The sequence below is a fragment of the Carex rostrata genome, chromosome 2 (assembly GCF_964058835.1).
Source record: "Carex rostrata chromosome 2, lpCarRost1.2, whole genome shotgun sequence".
Lineage (NCBI taxonomy): Eukaryota > Viridiplantae > Streptophyta > Magnoliopsida > Poales > Cyperaceae > Carex > Carex rostrata.
In genome coordinates this window covers 4,745,030-4,765,128 of record NC_135919.1, presented here as the reverse complement: position 1 = coordinate 4,765,128, position 20,099 = coordinate 4,745,030, and the positions used below count along the sequence as shown (strand labels likewise).

The window sequence follows — 20,099 nt, the reverse complement described above, 5'->3', positions numbered from 1 at the left end:
CTACCCAAGAGATGATCCTGAAGGGTTCATCACTAGTTTGGATGTTTGCATAGAACGTGCGGGTAAGAAGGTCATTGTAGGGTTCATAACAAGTGACAATAGGTTCCCATCCCCAATGATTCACATAAGCAATTATCTTGTCATCCTCGGGTTGGGAGAAGGTAACCGCGGCTTTGTTAAACCAGTAGCAATCGGTTATTTTCCTATTCATAAAAGAACCCACATAATTCTCATAGGCCACAATATCCCGGAATAGGTATCTATTTGACCGGTGAATGTTCCAATTTGGTTCCAAATTTCCCCCACTTCCTTGACCAACCTCCGAGTCCACACGTCTTTTCTTACTACCCTTAGGCACTGCATCTTTCTTTGGAGCCATTAGATTAGGGTTAAAGAGAAAGTTTACCGATTGAGAGGTGAAGTGCTAAACCGAGAAGAGAAGAGCCCTAGAAGTGCAGTGGTGAAGCCGGATCGTCAATCCAACGGTCGGATCGCCGGATTTGCTCCTAGGGTTTTGGCTAGGGTTTTGGAGAGAGAGAGATTGAGAGAGGGAAAGGAGATTTGGAGAAGAGAATTGAGTAGTGAGAAGAGAGGAGAAGAGAAATCAAGAAGAATTTCTTGATTTGGTGAAGTAGATGGCTAGAATGGGTGGAGAGAGAGAGAGAGAGTCGGAGTAGAGGAAGAAGGAGAGGTTTGAAGGAAGAAAGAATGAATAGAGAGGAAGGGACGGGTTTGGAGGCTTTAGAACCATTTTTCGCTATAAAACGTTACCAACGTTTATAAAACGTTACCAACGTTTGTTTAAAATACATTGTTTTTACCTAAAACGTTATAACGTTTGTGTAACATTTGTCCAACGTTTTTGTGAAGCTTTCGGACTTTTTGAAGTCTCATAAAACGTTACCAACGTTTGGAAAACGTTACAACGTTTTCACTTGTAATTTTTGCACTTTTGGTCCCTTGTCAGACAAACGTTGCAACGTTTGTATAAACGTTGTGACGTTTTGAAAGCGTTGGAACGTTTGTGCAACGTTTGTCCAACGTTTTTGTGAAGCTTTCGGACTTTTTGAAGTCTAATAAAACGTTACCAACGTTTTCAAAACGTTTACAACGTTTATATTGTAATTTGTCAATATTTTGGCTAAGTATTGGAAGTGAAAACGTTTATAACGTTTATAAAACGTTATGTAACGTTTTTATAATGCTTTCGGACTTTTTGAAGTTTCACAAAACGTTAGGAACGTTTTCAGAAACGTTATAACGTTTTGTTTCTTTAAAACACTCCTTAAATGACCTATTTTGATTGCAAATAATAATTTTGAAATAAGTTATGAATATGACTATTCTCTAAGTTCAAGCATGCCTAATTTAAATCTCAATTCATTGTGTTGTTGTGTATTTAGGGGTTTTGTGAATATATCGGCAATTTGTTCTTTGGTGTCGATATGTATGAGTTCAATTTCACCTTTTTCTATATGATCCCTAATAAAATGATGCCTTATCTCTATGTGCTTGGTTCTAGAATGAAGGACCGGATTTTTGGATATCATAATGGCACTGGTATTGTCACACATAATTGGTACGTTGCGGAAGCGAATTTCATAATCATTTAGGGATTGAATCATCCAAAGAATTTGTGTGCAACAACTACCGGCCGCTACATACTCGGCTTCCGTTGTGGAAAGGGCAACCGAGGTTTGTTTGCGACTTGACCAAGATACAAGTGAACCACCAAGAAATTGGCATGTACCACTTGTGCTTTTTCTATCCATACGGTCTCCGGCAAAATCGGCATCGGCATATCCTATCAAGTCTAAATCCGATTGTTTGCCATACCATAATCCCAAATTTAAACTACCCTTGACATATTTAAGAATTCTTTTAACGGCTTTCAAGTGCAATTCTTTGGGATTTGCTTGATACCTAGCACATAGACATACCGCAAACATTATATCGGGTCTACTAGCAGTTAAATAGAGTAGGCTACCTATCATAGCTCGGTATTGAGTGATGTCCACCGATGTGCCATTTGGATCCGAGTCAAGATTTGCATTCGTAGCCATTGGAGTTTTGCTTGTATTGCTTTCGGTCATCCCAAATTTCTTGATCAATTCCTTCGCATACTTGGTTTGGCTCACAAATGTGCCATCCATGAGTTGCTTGATTTGAAGCCCCAAGAAGAAGTTCAATTCACCCATCATACTCATCTCAAATTCACTACTCATAAGAGAAGAAAATTCCTCGGCAAGTGCCGCATTAGGTGAACCAAAAATTATGTCATCTACATAGATTTGCACCACCAAAAGTGATCAATCTCTTTTCTTAGTGAAAAGAGTTGTATCATTATTGCCTCTAATGAATTCATTGTCAATTAGAAAGGAACTTAATCTACCATACCATGCCCTAGGGGCTTGTTTGAGTCCATAGAGAGCTTTGGTGAGTCTATATACATGATTAGGAAATGTTGGATCAACAAAGCCTTGAGGTTGATTAACATACACCTCCTCATCTATGAATCCATTCAAAAATGCACTTTTAACATCCATTTGAAATAGTTTGAAATTTTTGTTTGAGGCATATGCTAAAAGCATTCTAATGGATTCAAGACGAGCTACAGGTGCAAAGGTTTCTTCAAAGTCAATACCCTCTTGTTGTTTGTACCCTTGAGCTACCAACCTAGCTTTGTTGCGAATTACATTTCCATCTTCATCCTTTTTATTTCTAAAGACCCATTTGGTTCCAATAATCATTCTATCATTTGGCTTAGGTACAAGTTCCCAAACTTTGTTCCTTTCAAATTGAGCAAGTTCATCTTGCATGGCACAAATCCAATTTGGGTCTATATTTGCATCTTTAAAATTTTTAGGTTCTATATGAGATACAAATGCACAATGACCAATCATTTGATTTAATTCGGATCTTGTTTTAACTCTTTCCCTAGGATCACCAATTACATTAGAAAGAGGATGAGAAGATACTTCCCTTAGGTCTTGAGGAATTTGATACTCAATTCGTGAAGATTGCATCTCTTCGGTTTGCATTCCTTCAACTATTGGATCCATCTCGACAATGTTGGTTGCATCCATTTCGGGTTGAGTTTGCTCGGGTTGATCCTCAATTGTATCGGTTCTTGTCTCAATTTCATCTTGATCAAGAATTGGCACTTCAACACCTACAATCTCAATACCTTTCTCGACCTTTTGATTAGCATTTTCATCAAATTTAACATGCACGGATTCAATTACAATTCTTTGAGATGGAATGTAAATTCTATAGGCTTTACTTGAATTTGAATATCCTACAAACATTCCCTCAATAGATTTAGAATCAAATTTAGTTACTTTAGGAGATTCATCAAGAACAAAGCATTTTGAACCAAATACTCTAAAATGAGATATCTTAGGCTTGTACCCTTTCCATAGCTCATAAGGTGTTTTATTCAATATGGTCCTTATGCTTACGCGATTTACCACGTAGCATGCCGTATTTACCGCTTCGGCCCACAAGTGTTTGGGTAAGGAGTATTCATTTAGCATGGTTCGGGCAAGCTCAACTAAGGTTCGGTTCTTCCTCTCAACTACCCCATTTTGTTGAGGTGTGCGAGGAGCCGAATACTCATGTTTGTATCCCCTTTTAGAGCAAAGTTGATCAAATTTTGCATTTTCAAATTCCCCCCCATGGTCGCTTCTAATCCTAATGATTTTTGACCCCTTTTCATTTTCAACACGTTTGCAAAATTCAATGAAGTTGCTAATTGCATCATCCTTGTGTTGTAGGAATAAAACCCAAGTAAAGCGACTATAGTCATCTACAATTACATATGCATATTTCTTTTTGGCCAAACTTGGTACACTAATTGGTCCGAATAAATCCATATGTAACAATTGCAAAGGTTGATCGGTTGAAACCATGTCTTTGGATTTAAAACTACTCTTGGTTTGTTTACCTTGAACACATGCATCACATAATCCTTCAAGTTCTAATTTATGTGTTGGTAAACCACGCACAAGGTCTAGTTTGATCAATTTCTTAATGGTATCTATTGAAACATGACCTAACCTACGATGCCATAACCATGATCCACTAGATACGGCACTTAGACAAGTTTCACCGGAATCAAAATGAGTAAAATACAAGTAATACACATTTTTCTTTCGTTTACCCGAATAGATTAGAGCATCATCCGAAGATCTAACTAAGTGACAAGCATTAGCATCAAATTTGGCATAGTATCCCGAATCACATAACTTACTTACACTAAGTAAGTTATAGTCTAATCCATCAACTAGATATACATTGGATATGGTCAAGTGTTGGTTACCAATTGAGCCTATACCAATAATAGAGCTCTTCCTTTGATTGTTTCCAAAGGTAACCGTACCTCCATCATATGGTTCTAAGAATTTAAAGTTTGATTTGTCACCGGTCATATGGTGTGAGCATCCACTATCAATGATCCAAGCACTTTCCTTTTGAGATGAAATCAAACACACCTACAAAGTATATATTAGTTATTATTGAGTTAGTAACTAACATATACCTTGCTTTTAATCTCCCCCTTTGTATTTGGCAATTTTAAAACTTTTAGGGGAGATTAAGTGTGAACCTAAGATAGAATAGATTTAGGAACCCAAACAACATTATGTTTGTTGTTTACATTCCTAAATCCACATTCTAAGGAAGTGTGGCCAAATTTACAACAATAGTTGCATATTGTAGTCGATTGCTTAAGTGTAGTAGAACCTTGTTTGAGAATGGATTGGTACTTCACTTCACATACACTACTCTTATTACTATCATGTGACCTATTTGCAACTTTGAATGCAACACTTTTGATTTTGTTAGAATTAAATCTATTGTGATGTTGGGGAACATCTCTAGCTACACCATTTCTTTGAGTTTGGTTTTGTAAAGCATTTTTATTTTTAAGTTCATAAAACCATCCATCGGGTCCTTTGAAATAAGTTTTGTTTGACCCCTTTGGATTAAACATGTTCTTATCACTATTTTGAAAAGTATTTTTGTTCTTGAAATTTCTTTTATTATACTTATATCTAAATGCATAATTAGGTGACTTTTTATCTTGATTAGCATTTGAGGCATGAGAGGACTTCAATTTGGATGACTCCTTGTTCAAGGGAGTCAAACCATTTTTGGTAAAGAATTGATAATTTGAATATTGTTCACAATTAAACTTTAGTTTTTCATTTGGAATACTTGAAGTTTGAGAATGTTCCCCTTTTTCTTTAGGGCTTAGCATGTGATTAGATTTAAGTGAGGATTTACCCTTCTCAAATCCAAGACCAACTCTATCATTTTTATAATAGGATTGATCATTTATCAATTTGCTCACATAGTAGGGATCTAGACTAGTGACTTTTGATAATTCACTAGGAGATTTCAATGCCCGAATTTCGGTTTCCAAAGTTTGAACTTTAACTTTTAAAATGCCTATTTCACCTAAGTGAGATACTTTTAATTTTTTATTTTCAAGTTCTAGCATGTCATTTTTTGCAATTAATTTTTGGATAATACCTTCCTTCTCAACCAAGGTTCTATTTGACTCATCAAGGAGTGATTTCAACCTAGATTCATTATCATAGTGCATTAGAATTTCACTATTGAAAGTGCTTGCATCATTGGTATCTAACCGATTCATATTCAAGTCATTATTGGTCTCATTTGTGATGATACAATTTTCAATATCAATTTCACCACTATATTCTTCACCACCTTCATTTACAAATTCAAGTTCGGTCTCATAACCATCCAGACTAAGAGTTGAATGTACCTCACTAGCAAAGTTTGTTGAGGTGTTGACTCCTTCATCTCCCTTCTTGGCATTCCTTGATTTAACAAGCTCCATGAGAAAGTTGATGGTTGTTTCATCGGTGATGTTCTTGCTAGCTATAATTGAGTCTATGTCAATCTTTGAGGAATCTTCATCTACACTTGCCATCAATGCAAGGTTGATCTCCTCTTCATTATCCGATTCCGTGTCGGATTGTTCCGTCTCACTATCCGAGAACAAGGCTTGCAAAGCTTTGGCCTTCTTCTTCTTATACCCGTCATACTTTTGTCTTGGTTTTCTATCTTGTTGTGTTTCGCCATCCGTGTTCTTCAATTGTGGAAATAGCTTGAAACATGTTTGAATTGAATGCCCTTCTCTATGGCATGCGAAACACATTACCCTTTTGTTCTTCTCTTCTCGTTCCTTGTTGTATTTTCTTTCAAAATCAAGCATTCCTTGAAACATCTTGGATAAGAGAAGAGCATCCTTGGATGTTTCATGATCAATTTTGTTGATAAATTGATCATTTGAGAGACGGGTGTTTGAGGAGCTTGGAAAGTTTCGGTTTTGTGCCGGAAAAGCTACGGTTTTGGACTTTGAGCTTTGCTTCAAATCACCGGATTGTCGAAGTTTTTCTTCAAAACTCCTAAAATGAGCATAGAGGTCATCCGGTGTGAATGTGTCGTGCGTGCCTTGGATTGCCTCTAGAGCACTCACCAACCCGGACCATTTATCCCTCATGAGCATCACCCTTAATAGCTTACCTACAAGTTTATTGTTAGAAAGTGGTTCTCCCAATTCGGTAAACTCATTTTGGATATGCATAAGTCTATTATACATATCCTCAATGCTTTCACCATCTTCAACCTTAAAGGTTTCAAATTTTGCTTCTAAACCGGTTATTTTGGTTCGTTTGATTTGGGTATTCCCTTCATACCGGTTTACAAGAGCATCCCACATTTCTTTCGCACTTGATGCACTACCAAAGAGTGAGGCTACCGATTCACTAACCAAATTGAATATGGCATTGGTTGCTAGATCATTGTCTTTCTTGGTTTGTTTGGAAACGATGGTCTCAATTTTGGCATCAGTTGAACCCTCGGTAGCTACACTTGTGTATGTTGGTGTATACCCTTGTTCAACCACATACCATACCTCAAGGATATTCAAGTAATTGATCATGGTTTTCTTCCAATGCATGAAATTTTTGGTAGTAGTACCAAAAATTAGGGGTTCTTTCACGGATCTATAAGGTGCCATTTGTCAAGTTGATCTAATCTCCAATTAAGTGTGTCTTAATTCGAGTAACTTGCTCTGATACCACTTTGTTACACTTAGGGGCACCTCTAATTGCTCAAAAACTGAAATTAAATTGCAATTGAAAGTAAGGAGATGAGTTTAGAGAAATTTGACACGCGGGGTGATAACGGAGTTCGGCAAAACAAAGGCCTACGTCTCCGGGGCTTCGCAACCTTGTGAGGTGCGCCTTCTTATTACCCAATACGAAAGGATTACAACTTGTGAACCGTTGAGCCCTTACACACCAAGCGGGAAGTCAAACGGCCAACTCAAAGAGGTGAGAACAAGGTCTCGATTATCTAGGAACACAAGAGAAACACTCAATAGCTTACTCTAACCTAATCTATAGCTAGATTGGTGAAGTAGGTTGAGGTTGCTTAAGGGATTTTGAAGTTATAGGCTCTCACAACAATGGTGGTTTCTAAGCTCTCAGAAAATCACTTTTGAAATAATTAGGGTCGGCTAAGGTGCTTTTGAAAGTGATCCCCTCAATCTATTTATAGTGGCAGCTCAAAAATGAGCTGTTTGATATAAAACGTTACCAACGTTTTATAAAACGTTACCAACGTTTTATTCAAATGCGATTTAGGGTTTTAATTCTCTGACAGCTTAGTAAAACGTTGCCCAACGTTTTATAAAACGTTACAACGTTTTATAAACGTTATAACGTTTTCTAAACGTTCCAACGTTTCTAGTTTATACTGAACACCTGTTCTTCAGTTGTTCTGAGCCTGTTAAACGTTACAACGTTTCATAACCGTTATAACGTTTGTAAAACGTTACAACGTTTTATAAAACGTTCTAACGTTATAACTTGGTTTTCTTTTGATATTATTGAAGCTTCTGATCATTATAAAACGTTACCAACGTTTTGCAAACGTTCATAACGTTTTATCCCACTTTGATCAACCTCACACATACTTTATCAATCTTTTGAATCTACATTTTATATTCTTGATAAAAGTCTTCGTGATTTCTTCAGTCCAAGCATATTTCATCGCAGTTCTTTCTCTTCTTGGACCTATATGTTCTTAAAATAGAAGAAATCGTAAAATTCAATAATTGTATGTTTTTGCAAATTAGTCAAATAGACGTAAAAGATTATTGTACGAACAACATATGTATATGTATATGTATATGTATATGTATATGTATATGTATATGTATATGTATATGTATATGTATATGTATATGTATATGTATATGTATATGTATATGTATATGTATATGTATATGTATGTATATGTGTATGTATGTGTATGTGTATGTATATGTATATTTATATGTATGTATATGTGTATGTGTATGTATGTGTATGTGTATGTATATGTATGTGTATGTGTATGTATATGTATGTGTATGTATATTTATATGTATGTATATGTGTATGTGTATGTATGTGTATGTGTATGTGTATGTATATGTATGTGTATGTGTATGTATATGTATATATAAATATACAAATATTTATATATACAAATATATGTATATATAAATATACATATATATACACATATATATATAAATATACATGTATATAATATTTATGTTTATGTATATGTATATGTATATAATATTTATGTTTATGTATATGTATACACATATATACACATATATACATATACATATACATATATTATACACATATTATATTATATTATATATACATACACATATATTATTAAAAAAAATCAGACCATGGATATTTTCTTTCTCCAAACTCTAAAAAAAAAATTAAAAAAAATATACATATACATAAACATAAATATTATATACATATACATATATTATACATATATTATAAAAAAAAAGAGTTATACATATATTATAAAAAAAAAGAGTTATACATATATTATATACACATATATACATATACATATATATGCATATACATATACATATATATGCATATACATATACATACATATACATATACATACATATACATATACATATACATAGACATAGACATACATATACATATATATACATATACATAAAGGATTTTTTTTCTCCAAACTCTAAAAAAAAAAAAAAAAAAAAAAAAAAAAAAAAAATCCGGAGCGCAGAAAAAATCTGCGCTCGGAATAAAAAAATTCTAAAAAAAAAAAAAAAAAAAATTTCGGGGCGCAAATTTTTTCTGCGGCCCGGAATAAAAATTCCGGAGCGCAGAAAAAATCTGCGGCCTGGGTATTTTTAAAATTCCATCCAAAACTTGGTTATTTTTAATAAAATAATTATTTTTTTGGGTATTTTTAAAAAAATCGGACGAAAAGCTGTAAGCTAGGGAGTAGGTGCCACCAATATTGAAGGAAATTTGTATCGTCGTGATCAGTCACATCTCAAAATGTCACGTTACGTTATGTCACATCTGAATAGTTGTGGACCAAAATTAATTCATAGAATTAAATACATATTGAGTTTTATTGGACTGCATGATTATATGGGCTCGAAATTTCTCTAATATGATCACATATGGATAAGTGAATTTGAATACGTGCGATCAAGTGGTGTGACAAATTGGTGCATTACATTATAGGAGGGATCCAATTAGACCTTTTTTGATAACACCGAATTACACTCTCAATTTACAAAGTTGTTAAAGTTTAAATAGTTGATCCAAACCGTTTAACATAATGAATATATTAAAATATGCTTACAGATCAAATTTTATAATTTTTCAAATTTTTTTAATATTTATTAATTATTTAACAAAATCGCTATATTCAGACCATTGAATTTTTGTACCCATCTTAATAAATAGTAAAAAAAAATTTAAAAAAATGTAAAATTTGATCTACAAACACATTTTAATATATCCATCATGTTGAACTGTTTGGATCGACTGTTTGGACTTTGAAAATGTAGAGTGTTCACAAGAAAAGGTGTAAGTGGATCCCTCCTCAATATACCCTTTTTTGGTGATACCAAATTACACTCTACATTTTTAAAATTTTCAAAGTCCAAACAGTTGATCCAAACCGTTCAACATGATGGATATATTGAAATGTGCTTGCATATCAAATTTTACATTTATTTGAATTTTGTTACTATTTATTAAGTATTTTACAAAATCATGCATTATTTTCAGACCATTGAATTTTTGTATCCATCTTAATAAATAGTAAAAAAAATTCAAAAAAAATATAAAATTTGATCTACAAACACATTTTAATATATCCATCATGTTGAACAGTTTGGATCGACTGTTTGGACTTTGAAAATGTAGGGTATAATCCGGTGTCACTAAAAAAAGGTGTAAGTGGATCCCTCCTCAATATAAGGAGGGATCCACTTACACCCTTTTTTGTTAATATCAAATTACACTACATTTTTTAAAGTTTTCAAAGTCCAAACAGTCGATCCAAACCGCTTTAACATGATGGATATATCAAAATGTGCTTGCAGATCAAATTTTACATTTTTTTTTAAATTTTGTTACTATTTATTAAGTATTTTACAAAATCATTGTTTTCAGACCATTGAATTTTTGTACCAAAAAAAAAAAAGATTTGGATCTACAAACACATTTTAATATATCAATCATGTTGAATGGTTTGGATGACTGTTTGAACTTTGAAAATGTAGGGTGTAATCCGGTGTCACAAAAAAATGGTGTAAGTGAATCCCTCATATAATATTGTGAATTTAAGAGGAGAAAATACAAAACTTCCAAGTTTTTTGAGAAATATACATAAAATTCTTCCTTTCTTTTACATACTAAATATAAAAGAAAGTACTACCGTACTGGAGGGAGAGAAACCTTGTGGGCCCTTCTTTCTGCGAGAGCATAGTCTTGTCCCCACGCCCTCACCGTATGGATCCGTATCCTCCTAGGTACCTGAGTCAACACAATTGAAAAGGAAGGCTCAGATTTACTCTCAGCCAGTGGTTGCTCGGGATAGCGCAGGAGGGCAGTATTATTTATGCTTTGAGATTCGTGTCAAGTTAAAAATAATAATTTTGGGTCATCCGATTCAATTGTACTCACTACTAAGTCCGGTAAGGATGTGAATTCCCCTCACCATATGGCGCCTATCTCCGAAAATGATGATTAGCATTGACAATTTACAAATTCATGTTGAAGCCTGAAAAAAGTTAAATTTCATATCCGCTAGGCACACAATATGACGCAAAATTCAGTGTATATACAGTTTACATTTGAATATAAGACCCGCTTAAGATGATACTTGCAGAAAATTTTCTATAAATTGTAGTTCAAATCTTTAAAAGTACATACCTAATCTTTTAAATTTGTTTCTTTTCTTGAACCTGGTTTTTCTTTTTGTAGCCGTGTGTTTATTGAATTGAATGTAACCTTCACGTAGAATCTATGTATTGCTGCTTCATACAGACTTGTTCAAGAACGTTTAGAGGAAAATATTGCTAGGCTGCAACCCATGTGCACTGCATAGTGTTTATAAAAAAAGAATTCAGTACATGTCAGAGGTGAAAGAGAATATTGACAATTAATTTTCATTGTTTAAAAAATTGGTGCAAATCCTTCACAATATGAAATAGCTTATAATTTGAAAATTCAACAATTAATTAAGGGAAAATTGTGAGATTGCCACTACAAAACTTTGAAATTGTGAGATTGCCACTACAAACTTCAAAATTGTGAAAATGCCACTATAAAACCTCTTAAATTGTGATTTTGCCATTTTCACTGTATTAATCCTTTTTTTAAAAAAAAATAAATTTAATACCTAAAATACCCTTAATCAAAAACACGATCTTCCCCTCGAGAACCCTAGCCTCCGCATTTCCCTTCGGTAATCTCTTCCCCTGGAGGCCGAGTATCACAGCACCGACTTCGACTGGAACAACTTAGACAAGAGATCGAAAACCTTCCTTCATTCTCCTATCACATTTCGCATCACATCACTGCCTCCTCCACTTCTGATTCTTCACTTGTTGAAACCGATTCCTGGAGGCGCTTCCACCGTTGCCACTCTACTGCTCGTTTTTTCAAGGTATCATTTTAACAATGAAGAAATTTTCAGATTAGTTTATTACCATTAGATGATAAAGATGAGCGTACCTCTTGACATAATCTAGTAATTACAGGAAAGAAGGTACCTTTTAAAGGAATTTCCTGAATTGCTGAGCTGTCATGACTCAGTGAAGGTTATAGAGGTCGGATGCGGGAACGGCAGCACTGTTCTTCCCATCTTACGGTGAAATTGTTCTCACTTTTGTAAACTTTATATAGTACTGAACCTGTTACCAGTATTTCTTCTGTGCTGGTCTGAATCAGATTTCCCATCTTACGGGCCACATGGTGTACGCCTTTCGCTCTTCTCAGTTCTTCTCCCTTCTGTGCTGGTCTGAATCAAATTTCCTTTATGAGAACAATTTTTGCTAAATATTTTTTCTTTCTTTCCACATTTAGAGCTTCTGGCTGTCTATTGCGAATTCAAATTTTTGTATATGACAACTAATTGCATATGGTACATTTTATTACTTGGAAGACTTTGATTATTGTAATTCTTTATTTCTTCCAGTTTCCAACAATTAACCATTCAGATTTGCCGAGATGGTTTCCATCTTGGTACCTAAGTGTGCAATTAATTCTACTGGTAAACACTGTATCTATCCATTCGGCACACATCAATTTGTACTGTATACACTGTACCTAAGTGTACCTAAGTCTACTGGTAAACACTGTACCTAAGTGTGCAATTAATTTAAAATTACTATTTCAACACCTCAATTAAAACACACTAAATCATTTTATAGGGACCTTAGTTATCGTTGCAAAATTGAAAGCTCAGTTTTGCTCTTTCTTTTTCCGATTTTACTTACTGTTGCATGACAGATTTGTATATTGGTTACTTGTCCGAAGGTAGAGTTTATTTGTTAGTAATTTATGAAAATAATCTATTATATTTCAATATATCTGATCCTTTGATTCTTATTTTTGTTTCAAGAGAATGAAGGATGGAACTTCTTTGAAGGATCGACAATAAATTTCAAGGGCAGAAGAATATGACCGTTGCTTAACCTTGGATTGAACAAGCAATAGATGCATTTTGATTGTTGCTTAAGATGCTGTATAGAATACAAGAGATGAATTTTGTATACTTACTGTTATTTTGTTGTTGTTACTGTAACTGTTATTCAATGTTTACCGAGTATATGTTGCTTAAGCTTTAATTTGTTGAAGCTTAAGCTTTTGTGTAGTTGAGCAGAATTCAATAGATGCATTTTTTTTTCTCAAGCTTTTCTTTTTTATGAGCATGAACAAATATGCTTTTGTTTTGCTGTTACTGTTAATTTAGAGCAAAGAGATGTTATTTTGTGTTGTGCTGTTAAAAGTGTTGCTCAAGTATTCAATGTTGAGTGTGTACCAGTTTTTGTGCATTATTTTGTGTATTATGTTGATTCATTTTTTTAATTATTTAAGAAAATATAAAAAGATATTAAAGGAGCAATTGCTAATTTTTTAATTTTGCAGGGGCAACAAGTAAAAAGGAGAAGCCTTGTTAGATGAATAAGAGTTGTGTATAATTTTTTATTAGGTTTTGTTAGTGTTGATTCATTTTTTTCTGATGTAACTTACCATCTCACTATTTAAAATTATAGAGCCTTGTTAATCCATTTGAACCATAGGACTGTCTGTAGTACTATCTTCACAATTTATCTTTTGATTCTTGGCAATAATCTCAATGCATGATCAGACGGTGTAGATACCCATCAGATATACATATTAAGCAATTGAAGCCCTATAGAATTTTATGTGTGTGCTTGTGCAACCTGTATTTAAAGCTAGAAAAAAAAAGTTGCATAGCAATTCTTAAAGAAATCAATTCAGCAAAAGAAACCAACATACAAGACAAAAACATTATTAGTTCTTTTTGTTAAAAGCTCTTAATGCAAATTAATACAATGCTTAAAACATATTATATTTTAACCATGGAAACTCTCATCGAAACACAAGAAGTTTTCGCCCGTACATTTCTTCTCAACATAAATAGACAAAGTATCCAACAAAATAATGTTGTAGTACACAGTCAGCTCTTTCACCCCCTGCCCCATGAAGCTTCTCAAAATTGCTTAGTAGTACACAGTTGCTAGGCTAAGACCAAGCTCCAAGCACCTGCCCTCTCTACTCTCTAAACATGTGAAAGCAAATACCAAGTTCTCATAATTAGCACAAAGAATAACTAATTAATCAGCATAAAAGCACAAAAAATTGCCAAGAGAGATAGAGAGATATTTACATTTTCTTTTACAGACAGGTCTCCAGGAACTCGAATCCTGTAACCAGAATGCACTGGTACTGGCATTTCACCCCTAACCACAACAGCACAACAAAACCAATCTAATAGAGCACTAATACCGACTAGTACCAGTGAAGAGTGCATCAATAAGCACGACAAACGTAGCACAGTTTAGGTTCGGTATAGAAAGGTACTATTAGGGTTTGATTCTAAATCAAAACTGAGAATATGATCATACAAATTAACACAAGCAATGGCTTCCAGTGCATCTGAGCTGGAGAAGATCGTGATTAAGCAGGAACCATAGGGGAGAATTGGACTAGATGGAAAAATTTAGGGGTGATTGGTGCATAATGCTGATTTGCACTAGTTCCATGCTATCATTTTTTTTCTTTTGCTTTGGTTAAGCTTGATCAGTACTGAATTAATCAAATGAAAGAAAAGTGCAACTCAACTAGGTAATTGTAAGACTAAATACAATTTCTAGGGTTTCACTTAGCTTGTCGGAGAGTAAGCTGGACAAATCGGATCAAAGTAAGGTTCATGCCCCCGATTCTCTGTGAGGAAGGAGAGGCAAGGATGGGACAAAGCGACACCCGCTGAGAGCATTGAGTTGAAAGAACCGGAAGGAGCACGAAGCCAGCGAGAGAGGCAAGAGATGGATTGGCGAGAGAGGCAAGAGATGGATTGGCGAGAGAGGCAAGAGATGGATTTCCGATGGAGGAGCATTCCCCTTTCTCGCGTGAAAGAGAAGAGAGGAGGCGGAGGATCGGCTGTGGCCATTTCTATATTCATAATTTTACTTGAAGGGTATAATCGGAAATACAGAAATACGAATTCTAAAACAGAATTTTTCAGATTATTTTTAATAAGAAAAGTATAAGAATTGTATACGAATGACAAAATTACAATTTAAGATGTTTTATAGTGGCATTTTCACAATTTTGAAGTTTGTAGTGGCAATCTCACAATTTCAATGTTTTGTAGTGGCAATCTCACAATTATTCCATTAATTAATTATATATATTTTTTTTATAATCTTGATAGGAGCTATCAAGTTTTACATCCAGTATCCAATACAGCAAAATCTAAACTGCTATAGTTAAAATGCTACAGTAATGGCTCCCTTCTAAGTTACATCTACATTCCAGTTACAATCTAAAACCATTACCAGAGGCCATTCAAGTAAACTGTAACCACAGTCTCCATTCATTAATAAAACATGAGACAGAGAGAGAGATATTGTTTGAATGCAAGAACTCTTTATTATTTCTTGATTAATTGTCAACAGTACATGGTATGCCCTTTATATAGGGAGAGTAATTACAAAGCTTTAGAAAGCTAATCACAGAAGCATAGTCTGTTACAACTAACTATCTTAACTGAACTAACTAACATCTGTTCTAACCAACTGTGTTGACTGATCTTGAACCGTTGCTGTGATAACTATATTAGCACCCCCCCTGCAAGCTAAGCCAGGTGGACACACGGTGAGCTTGGAAGAGAAGTAGGAAGTGAGGAGAAGCTAAGGGCTTTGTAAGAATGTCAACCAGCTGGTCATGAGAAGAAAGGAACTGAATTTGTAGAGATTTGTCGGCTTTCTCGTACAAAGTGGTAATATATTTCAACATGCTTGGTCTGAGCATGGGTGATAGGATTGGACTCCAAGTAGGTTGCACCGATATTATCACAACACAACACAGGAGAGGAAGAAAGAGTAGTGTGTAATTCGGTTAGGATGTATTGTGACCACATAAACTAGGAACTTGCAAGGCGAGAGACTTGTATTCGGCTTCGGTGCTTGAACGGGCCATGGTAGGTTGTTTCTTGGAGCTCCATGAGATGAGGTTATCACCAAGGAATATGCAAAAACCGGAGGTGGACTTCCGATCATCAATAGATCCGGTCCAATCCTCATCACAATAAGTGTGGAGAACTAGATATATAGGTGGCCAGCCTAAGCAATAGACCATAAGATATCAAAGAATTCTCTTTACGGCTGCCCAATGGAGAGAAGGGATTGCATGTATTGGAACACACGATTTACCGCAAAGGAGATGTTGGGTCGTGTAAGTGTGGCATATTAGAGAGCACCCACAATGGACCGGTATAGGCTAGGTAACAGAAGGCAATATATTGTACTGGTAAGGAAATAGAGAGATACAGAGAGTTTGAGAAGAAATTTTATTTCATTCTTGATCCTTTACAATTGAAGTACATCTCCTTATATAAGAAATGATTACAAGCATCAGCTATGTTCTAGATAAGTCTAAAGCTGTTACATGAGTTCAACTAACAATCTGTTACATGAGTTCAACCAATTATGTTGATAACTAATTCAACTGTCTTTGACTAACTAACTCAAGAGTCAACAGTTATGCAACTGCTTAATACCCCCCCTCAAGCTGAACTAGGAGAAGGCAGGATATGAAGCTTGGTTCGAAGCAGTGCAAGTCTTGGGGCAGGAAGCGGCTTTGTAAAGATATCCGCGAGTTGGTCTTGGGAACAAATGAACTTGACAGCCAATTCTTTAGAGACAACCTTCTCGCGAACAAAATGAAAATCAATCTCTATATGTTTTGTTCGGGCATGAAAAACTGGGTTTGAGGCAAGAAAAGTAGCACCTAGATTGTCACACCATAAAACCGGGGGAGAGGAGAAAGGAACCCGAAGTTCATGGAGGAGTTGTTGAATCCATATTAATTCCGTGCAAGCAACGGCCATACTCCTATATTCCGCCTCCGTGCTTGATTGCGATACCGTGTGTTGTTTCTTTGAGCTCCAAGATAAAAGGTTTGTCCCCAAGAAAACACAAAAGCCCGAAGTGGAATGCCTATCATCGGGGCATCCCGCCCAATCGGAATCCGTATAGGCATGTAATTGGAGCGAGGAGTTGTGGTCAATGGTAAGACCATGATGGAGTGTGCCTTTGAGATACCTCAAGATCCGCTTCACCATATTCCAATGATCTTCGGTGGGGTTGTGCATGAATTGAGAGTCTTTATTTACGGCAAATGCAATGTCGGGCCTTGTAATAGTAGCATATTGAAGCGCCCCAACCGTGCTTCTATAAAGATAAGGATCATTCATGGGAAGGCCTTTATGTTTGGAAAGAGAGTCGGAGGGTGAAATTGGTGATGCACACGGCTTTGCGCCATCCATCTTGGACTTTAAGAGAAGGTTGTGAATGTAACTTGGTTGAGAGAGATGCATGCCATTGGGGTGTGAAGATACTTGTATCCCTAGGAAGTAATGAAGGGGTCCAAGATCTTTGAGAGAAAATTGAGATGCAAGAGAGGAGATGAGGGAAGGAATCACATGTTTGAGGGAGCTTGTAATAATGATGTCATCCACGTATACAAGGATAATCGTGATAGAAGAAGAGGTGATAGAGAAAAAGAGAGAAGGGTCGGATTGAGAGGCTTGAAACCCGAGCTTGGTAAGAGCGGAAGCAAGTTTATGGAACCAAGCACGGGGTGCTTGTTTGAGACCATATAACGCCTTCTTTAAACGACACACATGTGTGGGATGAAGAGGATCCGTGAACCCGGGTGGTTGAACCATATATACACACTCATCAAGGTCTCCATGAAGAAAGGCGTTATTGACATCGAGTTGCCGAATATCCCATCCATGAGAAACGGCAAGTGAAAGAATAAAGCGAATGGTGGTTGGCTTGACAACGGGACTAAAAGTTTCGTGGTAATCAATTCCTTCTTCTTGAGTGTAACCTTTGGCCACGAGACGAGCCTTGAACCGCTCAATCGATCCATCCGATTTCTTTTTAATCTTGTAGATCCATTTACACCCAATGACATGACGATTGGGTGGAAGAGGAACGAGATCCCAAGTTTGGTTATGTGCTAAGGCGGTAAGCTCATCGGTCATGGCCTTGCGCCACTCAAGGTGTTTGTTTGCCGTGGTAAAGCAAGTCGGTTCTTCATGAGAAGGAGGAGGTAGAGGGTGTTTGGTGGCAAGAAAGGTGACATGATCAGGAAAAAATTTTGGTCGGTTTGAATTTGTTTTTAAACGGGTCTGCATGTGGTGTGTATTAGTAGAAACCGAGACAGGTGCTGCTGAGTTTGGTTCTGGATCATTTGAGGCAGAGGCGCAAGGTGTAGTAGCAGCCCTGTTAGATGGAATTTCGGCAATTGGGCTTGAAGGTTGTGTAGAAGGAGACTCATTCATGTTGGGCCTTGAAGAAGAGTTATTAGTGGAAGGGATCGGCCCAAGTAAACTGGGCTGTGTAGATGGGGACAAGCAAGGCCGAATAGAAGCAGGATGTGTAGAATTCGGCTGCACAGGAGATGGTGAGTGGGAAGGCGTGCTGGGTTGAGAAGGTGAGGGTGGCAGAAATGGCCGAGTAAATGCGATGCAGAGCTGACCACAAGGAAGCCGCCGTCTGACAGGAAACATGCTGGGCAAGAACTTCACCAGAAATTGTGGACCGAAGCCAGCCAAGGAGAAGACGGTCTTGCATCCGCCAAGAAGCATAGGCCGGATTGGGAATTAAGCGACTATTGCTGACAAGGGTCTGATCAGGAATAGCAGCGGCTGAATCAAGGTGCTGGGTAAGGCCATATCCATCAACAATTGGTTCAATTTGCGATCTCCATGTGAGAAAATTGGTACGATCTAGCTTGGTAGAGACAGGAATAGAGATGTGGACTATCGGTGTAACAGCCACAGTAGAAGAGGGAGGAATCAGAGAGGAATCATCAGTGGAAGCCATGATAGAGAAAAAAAAATGGATCAGCGCTCTGATACCATAACAGAAGGCAATATATTGTACTGGTAAGGAAATAGAGAGATACAGAGAGTTTGAGAAGAAATTTTATTTCATTCTTGATCCTTTACAATTGAAGTACATCTCCTTATATAAGAAATGATTACAAGCATCAGCTATGTTCTAGATAAGTCTAAAGCTGTTACATGAGTTCAACTAACAATCTGTTACATGAGTTCAACCAATTATGTTGATAACTAATTCAACTGTCTTTGACTAACTAACTCAAGAGTCAACAGTTATGCAACTGCTTAATACTAGGGTCATCAAACGGATCCCATTCAAATCGAGAGAGAAGCTTTGGGTACCATAGGTGAAGGAAGTGGGTTAGAATGTTGCATATTGGCTCGAGTAAGCACCTCACGGATGTATTTGGTTTGAGAAAGGTGAAGTCCATTATAGATCGATTTGACTTATATACCAAGGAAGAAATGAAGTCGGCCAAGATCCTTAATAGCAAATTTGTGTTGAAGAGAAAGAATGAGAGCTCGAATAAGATCCCGACTTGACCTGGATACTATGATATCATCCACATAAACTAGAATGATAACTGAAGCCCCATGTAAAGATAGAATGAAAATGGAGGGATTGTATTTTGAAGCTTTAAATCCTTGAGCAAGAAGGGCCTAACTTAAGGCATGAAACCAAGCACGGGGGCTTTGCTTAAGGCCATAGATGCTTTGGAAAGGTGGCATACGTGAGACGGTTTAGAGGTATCTTCAAAGCCAGGTGGTTGTTGCACATACACGGTTTCTTCAAGATTATCATGTAAGAAGGCATTGTGCACGTCCAATTGTTGAATTAGCCAACCATGGGTGAGAGCTAGAGTGAGCACGAGCCGAATGGTAGTAGAACGAACCACCGAGCTAAAGGTTGCGAAATAATCGATGCCTTCTTCTTGATGGAAGCCTTTGGTCACGAGTCGAGCTTTGTAACATTTTAACGAGCAATCCGCATGCCGTTTTATCTTGAAAACCCATTTGCATCCAACAACATT

At 36.3% G+C, this 20,099-nt stretch overlaps 2 long non-coding RNA genes across 2 annotated transcripts; one reads left to right on the top strand and one right to left on the bottom strand.

Moving 5' to 3' along the window:
- The first annotated feature begins 11,814 nt into the window (after nt 1-11,814).
- LOC144549024 (uncharacterized) lies at nt 11,815-13,313 on the top strand. The gene is made up of 3 exons (XR_013509543.1): nt 11,815-12,066; nt 12,161-12,418; nt 13,024-13,313. It is a non-coding gene; the product is annotated as an uncharacterized LOC144549024 (long non-coding RNA).
- A 609-nt stretch (nt 13,314-13,922) lies between these two features.
- Nucleotides 13,923-15,149, bottom strand: LOC144549801 (uncharacterized). Its single transcript, XR_013509844.1, has 2 exons — nt 14,317-15,149; nt 13,923-14,208 (listed from the first exon to the last, which is right to left on the bottom strand). It is a non-coding gene; the product is annotated as an uncharacterized LOC144549801 (long non-coding RNA).
- Between the last annotated feature and the right edge of the window lie 4,950 nt (nt 15,150-20,099).